Raw genomic sequence first — 9,027 nt, 5'->3', positions numbered from 1 at the left:
CTCATCCACCGCCGTGTGGATAATCAATCACTTGTACAGCTTGCTAAAATTAGCCATGTTGTTATTTTTCAATGTGCCAAATTAATGTAAATGTTTGATGTTAAACTTTGATTCTGTAAATAAATTACCACATTCATTTTGATGGGTCAAAGATAAATAACGTCTCACGATACATTTTTGTAAATTCAATGCACGTTATATACAGTCCAGAAAAATGAAAGAATCCGTTTAATATTATGAATATATCTCATGCATATGTTCATCTACATAATTAATCTATTAACATCCATCCATCCATCCATCCATCCATCCATCCATCCATCCATCCATCTAATTTCTTCTGCTTATCTGGGGTTGGTTTGCAGGGGAAGCAGATTAAGTAGGGAGTCTGTTACCAAATTATACAAAACATTGTAGCCTTCAGTAAATTAATCTGCACAAGTAAACCCCCTCCTCCAGTCATGCATTTCAATGCATGTGTAGGGTTTGTGTTTATCTGCTATCTGGCTCCCTCTTGTGTTGTGTCTTAGTCTTGTCCTCCTGTCTCCTCTTAATCTGTTCTTCCTGCTCTCACCTGTCATCATTCCCAGCTGATTGTCATTGTCCTCATTAGTGTGTGTATTTAAGTCTGTGTTCCTCACTCCTTGTCAGCTGGTCATTGTCTCTTCATGTCTACCTCGCTCCCTGTGTTTCCTGGGATCTTCTGTAAAAAGTGAGTTTTCCTGCCATGTCAGCATGTTTATTTAATAAATAATATTTACTTTTTTACATGTGGAGTATTCAGTGTCTGCCTGCATCATTGGGTTCAACTTTTCAAACACTGATTATGAGAGCATGGCAATGATAATTTGACACTTTCCAAACTAGTATTAAAACTGGTTTTGATGGACAATCTGGAACGCAGCTTTAAGATTTAGTTCAAAATTCACAAATATTATAGTTGTTTATAAGCCAGTACTTAAAGTGAGAAACACCAAACTTGAACCAGGTTTCCCAAATTAACTGTTGAAGTGTTTAATTACAGCCTAAAAAGATGTTTTTAATCTCATTATATGTGCAGTAATAATCCCAGAGGAACATCTAGTAATCTTGACTCAATCTCATTTTGCAATACCTTGTTTGAAAGCTTATATCCTGTACTTTTTGATAAACAGAATCTGATCTTGCTAATATTCACAAGTGACTTTGAGCGAGACATTATATTTGTACATTTTTGAAGGAAATCTGTCGTTTCCAGTCCTCAGATTTACATGCACATTTACTGTGACAGATCCACTCATAAATGTATCAAAAACATGGGACTGGCATCACTGTGTATGTTGGCTTCTGACCTTTGCAGTGACACTAAATTTGCAGGGAAACAAGCAGATCTTGTTTACCAAATCAGCTGTTGAAGTGTGTAATTAGCGCCTCAAAAATATGTTTTCATCACAAAATAAGTGCAATATTATTCCCAGAAATTCATCTAGTTATCTTGACTCAATTCCAGCTTGTAACCTGTAGTTTCTGATAAACAGAGTATGGTCTTGCTAATCTTCACAAATGACTTGGAGTGATACATTATATTTGTGCATTTTTGAAGAAAATCTGTCAACTACACTGCAGTCCTGATATGTTAGGAGTTAATTACAGATAATACCCATGTTGAAAGAATCAACAGTTTTATAGGACTGGGTCAGCCTAGAACAGATTCAAACCCTTAATTCTTGGCACCTTTATAAAGAGCACTTTGTCCTACAATTTGATGCAAAGCACGATGTTGTGTGATCTTGACATGTGAAACTATTTTATGAAATTTTAGGTAAACTCACACTTCTACAATACAATTTAAGGATTCTAGTGCAGTTGGCAAAATGTAATTGCTTACTCCAGGAATATACAGTAAATGATGTGGATAAGATGTGGTTTTTCTTACTGGAACTACAATCATCCAAGATGATGTCAGAGAAGACTCATTTCTGTATTTAACTGTGTAAACAGAAAATGAACAGATTGCTGTAAGGCTGTTTTACACCTAATCTACAATATTTCAACAGCTGCCTGTGGGTCAGGAGGAGATTGGAATGAGGCATGTTTTATATGTTATTTAATGTAACTAATCTATTACCATCCATCCATTTTGTTCCACTTATCTGGGGTTGGTTTACAGGGGTAGCAGATTAAGTAGGGAGTCTTTTACCAAATTGTACAAAACATTGTTTGAAACAAGCCTCGAGTAAGTTAATCTGCACAAGTAAACCCCCCTCCCCCAGTCATATTGAGATGCATGTGTAGGGTTTGTGTTCATCTGATGTCTGGCTCCCTCCTGTGTTGTGTCTTAGTGATGTCCTCCTGTCTCCTCTATCTGTTCTTCCTGCTCTCACCTGTCATCATTTCCAGCTGATTGTCATCGTCTTCATTAGTGTGTGTATTTAAGTCTGTGTTCCTCACTCCTTGTCAGCTGGTCATTGTCTCATGTCTATTTCGCTCCAAATGTTTCCTGGGATCATCTGTAAAAAGCGAGTTTTCCTGCCACTTCAGCATGTTTATTTAATAATAAATATTTACTTTTATATGTAGAGTATTCAGTGTCCTGCCTGCATCCTTGGGTTTGACTTTTAAAACACTGATTAAGAGAGCATGGCAATGCTAATTTGATACTTTCAAAACTAGAATTAAAACTGGTTTTTGATGGGCAATCTGGAACGCAGCTTTAAAGTTCAAAATTCACAAATGTAATGGTTGTTTATAAGCCAGTAGTTAAAGTGAGAAACACCAGACCTGCACCAGGTTTCCCAAATCAGCAGTTGAAGTGTTTAATTACAGCCTAAAAAAATGTTTTTATCACAAAATAAGTGCAGTATTAATCCCAGAAATTCATCTAGTTATCTTGACTCAATTCCAGCATGCAATAACTTGCTTGAAAGCTTGTAACCTGTAGTTTCTGATAAACAGAGTCCGGCCTTGCTAATATTCACAAATGACTTGGAGTGAGACATTATGTGTGCATTTTTGAAGAAAATCTGTAATCTCTACTCCAATCCTCAGATTTACATGTGCATTTACTGTGCCAGAGCCACTCACAAGTGTCACAAAAACCTGGGACTGGCATCACTGTGTAGGTCTTCTGCCCGTCGCAGAGACACTAAATTTGCAGGGAAAAAAGCAGATCTTGTTTCTCAAATCAGGTTTTGAAATGTGTAATTAACACCTAAAATACATTTTTATCACAAAAAATGCAGTATTAATCCCAGAGGTTCATCTAGTTATCCTGACTCAATTCCAGAATGCAATACCTTTTTTTTTTTTTTTAAAGCTTGTAACCTCTAGTTTGTGATAAACAGAGTCTGGTCTTGCTAATATTCACAAGTGACTTGGAGTGAGACATTATATTTGTGCATTTTAGAAGAAAATCTTCAACTTCACTCCAGTCCTGAGATGTACATGTTACATTTATTCAGAAAATGGACTGTTTCCTCATGCACCAGTCACCCTCTGACTGCTGTCAGGGAGACACTAAGTGCATTTCCAAAAGAAACTTGAGCCAAGATGATATGTGTGCCTTTAAAAAAATGAACAAAATTATGTTCCTATTATCTTGAATGATTAAGACTAAAGGAACACATTGTAATAATCATGTTAGATTTTACCAGGTGAAAGTTTCAAAATCCTCCCCAACCACACGTGTCTTTGAGCTACAGCGATTTTGATCAAATATTGGGACTCAGGTTGGTCTAGAGGTGTGGAAAAGTGTCAAGCCTTGGCCAAAGGCTCAAATTTCCTCCGTCCAAAAGTGACGTTTTTCAGGTCAGAATTTCCTGACCTTGCTCTGAAAAAACAAGAAAAAAATATTTTTGAACTAGAGCAATTTCAACCACAGATTCAGACTCGGGGTGGTCTGGAGATGCAGAAAAGTGTCAAGCTGCAGCTGAAAGTTCCAATATTTACCCTTTTTCAGTTAGACAGAGCGCATTTTCAGAGGAAACCTGCAGAGATTACATGTGTGCCACTAAAAAAATAAGCTAGATTATTTGCATATTATCTTAAATGATGAAGACTAAAGGAACACAGAATGTAATAATGCTTTTAGATTTTACCAGCTGTAAGTTTCAAAATCCTTCCCACCACACGTGTGGAAAGCTGAGTCCTCCATGTGCGAAGAAAATTTCCTCCCCAACCACACGTGTGGAAGTGTTAGAAAAATTATTATTTTTTTAATATATATTTTAGACTAAGTGCATACCAAAAATGAAAATATAACTTAAAACTAAACAAACAAACTATAAAGTAGAGCAATAACATGCTCCACACATGGTGGCAAGATTTCTACACATGCGTGGAACTATCCACACATGTGTGGAAAAGTCAACCTCAACAGGGTCTTCTTTCCCCACTGATTCTGCCAAGCCTGTTCCCTTGGCTGTGGTTTCGCTAGATAGGAGCCAGGAACTCCTTGGTGGGATAGACCCCATCCTCAGGGCCAGACCAGCAATCCAATGGCGTTGCCGAAAACCCACAGCGGTAGGATCGGCAATACACGAGTTACTAATTCTGTCCCCCCTGAACTGGTCTACACAAACACCTTGGACCTCAAGCGCTGCCCATGTCAGACTCTCGCCACGCCGCCAGTCTGGGTAGACCGTCGATCTCCCCGCATCGGCCGAGTTAGTTTCCCCAGTACCCACTACAGGCACACTACCTGCATCACCACCGGCCTTAAGCCACAATCTCTCCCAGTCCGATTGCGACATAGCATTTGCCGTTAGGGTCCGAGTCCAATAGTCGGGTGACTTGGACATCTGATACAGTCTCCGCAGCTGTATTGATGGGATTAGCCTTTCCAGACGCAGGACTCCCAGGCCACCATCCCGCACACGTGAATACAATAGCCCATTCGCCGCCGACGGGGGCAGATGCAACCATTGCTTCACGGCTTTCCAGACCAACCCATCAATTAGGGCTAGTTTGGTCGACAACACCCCACCTAGGTACACAAGTCGAGGGAGAGCAAATTAGTTCATTAACCGCAGACGCTGTGCGGGCTTCAGTGGAGCCTCCGAGATCCGAGTTACCCACGTACGCACCTCCCGGATGAGATCAGGAATCACAATGCCCTGCCCCGGGCCCATCTGGACACCTAAATAACGAACTGATTCCCCCAGAGGGATCATGTGGATGGGGGTTCCACCGACCCTCCAGGCTTCACAGCCGTTAACCACGCCCTTGTCCATGTAAAACCCGTGGCACTTCTTGGGCTGAACGCTCAGCCCCGTCAGTTGGCAAAATTTCTCCAAAATCCTGAGGCTCCCATTCATTGCCTCCACCGACCCTGACACCAGAACCAAATCATCAGCGAATGCCAACGTGAAGATCATCTGATCTCCCCATCGTAACCCGAATCTGGCTGTTCGTTCGAGTCTATGGATAATGGTATCCATAGCTAGGTTGAAAAGCAAAGGGGACAAGGGGTCCCCCTGCTTAACACCTACCTTAATGTGAATAGGCTGTGTGGGGCCGTCCACACAGTTCACGCTGGTCACACAATCCACATATGAGTTGTGAATCAACTCAATAACGTGAGGGTCGACCTGGCGCTCACCCAAGGTACACAGGATATGTTCATGGGCTATGGAATCAAAGGCCGTTGTAAAGTCAACAAAGACGACTGCTAGAGGGCTCCCGTCCACCCTCGAGCGCCTGATGATCTCGCTCAAAATCAACAGGTTATCTGCGCGACCACTCGAAGAGACCAAGAAACCCCTCTGCCTAGGATTCAGAGGACACGCCCGTGTCATCCTCATAGCAATAATCCTAGAAAACAGCCGAAGAACCACCGACCCGATGGTCACTGGGCGCCACCCGTTGACATCTCGCAGCTCACCTGGATCAGTGGACTTCGGTAGCAATGTCATCCTGCATTCTTTGAAGGCCCGGGGAATGACTCCACGGACCAACCACGTTGTGAATAGTCACGCCAGTTGCTCACCCCGAGGATCCCAGTTCAGCAAACCCTTCTTGCTGACCCTGTCCGGGCCCAGGGCCGTGCCGTTAGACATTTTGGCTAGGTTTTCCACCACCTCTGCTGCCAGTATGGGTTCGTAGAACTCCCGGTTATTGGAGACTAAATCCGTCCGAAACTCCCCAAGCCCGTGGAACTGCCTTCCGACTTCCCATCTCTCACGAAACGGTTTGTAGATTTGTTACATCAGCAAGGCGCATTCCTGGCTCACAGCACCATCGAGGATCTGTGCCGCAACCCTGGCCTGATCCCTCGAATACCAATACTGGCACTCTCGGTACTCATGCCTACGTTGAGCAAGACGCCTTACCCAACCCCTCGCTTGGTTCTGTTCACGGACAGGAGGACACGCCCTACCGGGCCGCTCAACTCCCCCAACTCGCAACGAGATGATTTCTGACGCTGAGGATTTGATCAGCAGAGGGTTCTGATCAACATCCCTAACCAAAGCAGCGATTGCCCTCACCTCTTCGACACCTTCTCTGTCACCCCAACCTTCCAACGCAACTCTGATCCTGTCAACTGACAGGATCTGAGGTGACTGTGCCGAAGACGGATCAGTCTGAGGTTCAGGGTCACCCACCATCACACAACCCTCCTCCTCAGCTACATGTGGGCAATCGCCGGCCACTTCAATCTTCAGGTTTCTCCTTTTACTCCTCACTTGTTCGGCCGTCTTGCCATTTCCCAATTCATCCGCTATGAGTTGGTACGTGGCAACCTTATCCCCGTGCTCATGGACAAGCTGGATGAGCGTCCGCACCTCGTTCACACTCCAGAGCTTTGTCGCCCTGATCTCCCCCATTGGCACCTTCCTCCTTGCCAGTCTCTTCTCGTTCCACTCCACTACATGGACGTGCCGCTTGTGCTGAGAGACACTAACAGGCGTAGGGAACCGGGCATCACAGAATTCGCAAGCGAACCCGCTAGCCGGCTCCCTCTCCACCCCCACTGCACCCCCACCGCACTTGGGCACATGGCAAGAGATGGAGTGCCTGCTGGTGTTGCACCTCCCGCACTCACGACACATGTAAACGGCAGTAACACCCCCGTGCCGGACAGCAAAATGCTTACCAAGCACGACGATGCCCTTCACCTGTACACCACACATTGGGCAGTCCGAGCCAATCCATGGCAAGAGGACCCCGACTTCATTGAGAGTGTCCGTTGACGCTCTCAGAGATTCATAGCTCATGACCTCCGGCAGTGTGTTCGGAGCTCCGACGACCTCTTCGGGTTGTGGTGCCAGCACAATTTCGGAAACCTCTACCCTTATTGCCGAGGCATCCTCCATAATTCGGCCACCACTGAGGGCTCTCCAGGAAGCATAAACCAGTCGCTCTCCTGGACCTGAACAGCTACTGATGTGGTCTTTCTACGCAACATTGGACTGGTAGCCGTAGCTACAGTCACAGTGGGGACCCGACCCGATACCCACAGTGGCTGGTCCCACCTCCCACTGGGGAGGTTGGTTTGCCAATTCCAAACGTGTCCAACCTCAAACACGTTGGAAGGACAGCTTCGCTCTCTCAGTGTCGACCCCATCCCTAGCCGCACTGGCACCCATTTTGATGAGCCAGAAGGGTGGTCCTGGCTGAAAAATCCTAAGCAAACTGGCATACTGTTTGTGACCGAAAGTACCAGGGTTAACTGATCAAGTGCACCCATCCTTTGGCAGGTTGAATTTAGCCGGCGAACCGTTACCAGCGGGACCACGTGGAGGTATCAACCATGTAACTACAGCTCCTCAGCCTTCAGGGGGGAAGCATGCCACTGCTCCCCCCCCCCTTTTTTTTAGTGGCCGAGGACCCCCAAAAGAACTCCCCAGGGTCTGGTGAGCCGCATTTTCCCAATCCATCAGGACCGGTACTGAACAACCTTCCCCCAGAGGCCTTAAGAGAGTCATAGTTACTCCTGGGGGAGTAACAGCTCATGCAGGACCCCAGCGGGCACCACAGCTGGGGAGATCCCCGGAAAGTGCCCGGCGCACATCCAGAGTCGCTGCTACCCGCTGCATCACATCTGCCCGCCGGCCCGCCTTCACAGCCAGGTGCACACACTGCGCCGTGAGACACCTGGACCCTGGGCCGCCAGCGGGCACAAGGCGTGTCGTCGACCGCCCGCGATGCAGGCCTTGACCCGGCCTTCCAACGGCGGCATGTGGAGGGCAACATCGGGGACCACTCCCCCAGTCGCAGCACGTGCACAGCCTCGCTTCGCACCCCAGCCCGACCGACCCAGCCCATAGAGCCAATCCATCTCCCAAAGTTACGGATCTCACTTGCCGACTTCCCTTATCTCCCTTCTTCCAACGCCAGAGGCTGTTCACCTTGGAGACCTGCTGCGGATATGGGTACGGCCCGGCGTGAGATTTAAACTGTCTCCCCCGGATTTTCAAGGGCTAGCAAGAGCTCACTGGATGCCGCCGGAACCGTGATGTTTTCCAGGGCACATGCCCCTCTCTTGGGAAGAACCCATTCTAGGACGCCCTGCCCTTCACAAAGAAAAGAGAAGTCTCCCTGGGGCTCCCGCCAGCTTCTCTGGGTTCACTTGCATTACCGCACTGGACGCCTCGTGGCGCACATCTCCGCCACTCCGGGTTTGGGGATCTGAACCCAACTCCCTTTCGAACAGTCGGGGGCGACGGAGGCCATCGCGCCGCACTTCCGAACGGCGTTTGCCCATCCCTTAGGACCGACTGACCCATGTTCAACTGCTGTTCACATGGAACCCTTCTCGACTTGGGCCTTCAAAGCTCTCATTTGAATATTTGCTACTACCACTAAGATTTGCACCTGCGGGGGCTGCACCCGGGCTCGCGCCCCAGGCTTCCACGCTCACCGCGGCAGCCCTCTTACTCGTCGCAGCGCAGCCCTCGCGGCTTTCGTCGCCAGTGACGGCCAGGTGAGGGCCCGACGCTCCAGTGCCATCCATTTTCAGGGCTAGTTGATTCAGCAGGTGAGTTGTTACACACTCCTTAGCGGGTTCCGACTTCCATGGCCACCGTCCTGCTGTCTATATCAACCAAC

General features: G+C 46.9%; 1 long non-coding RNA gene across 1 annotated transcript in view; it reads right to left on the bottom strand.

Annotated features, from left to right (window-relative positions):
- The window catches only part of LOC119419299, a 9,734-nt gene extending 1,336 nt beyond the window's left edge, over positions 1–8,398 (bottom strand). The window contains exons 1-2 of the long non-coding RNA XR_005187252.1: positions 8,280–8,398; positions 7,171–7,173 (exon numbers count right to left, since the gene is read on the bottom strand). This is a non-coding gene — a long non-coding RNA (uncharacterized LOC119419299). The remainder of the gene's footprint in view (positions 1–7,170; positions 7,174–8,279) is intronic.
- Between the last annotated feature and the right edge of the window lie 629 nt (positions 8,399–9,027).

The sequence above is a fragment of the Nematolebias whitei genome, chromosome 13, assembly GCF_014905685.2.
Source record: "Nematolebias whitei isolate Nwh7 chromosome 13, NemWhi1, whole genome shotgun sequence".
In the NCBI taxonomy this organism is placed as follows: Eukaryota; Metazoa; Chordata; class Actinopteri; order Cyprinodontiformes; family Rivulidae; genus Nematolebias; species Nematolebias whitei.
This window is presented reverse-complemented; position numbering and strand designations above follow the sequence as displayed.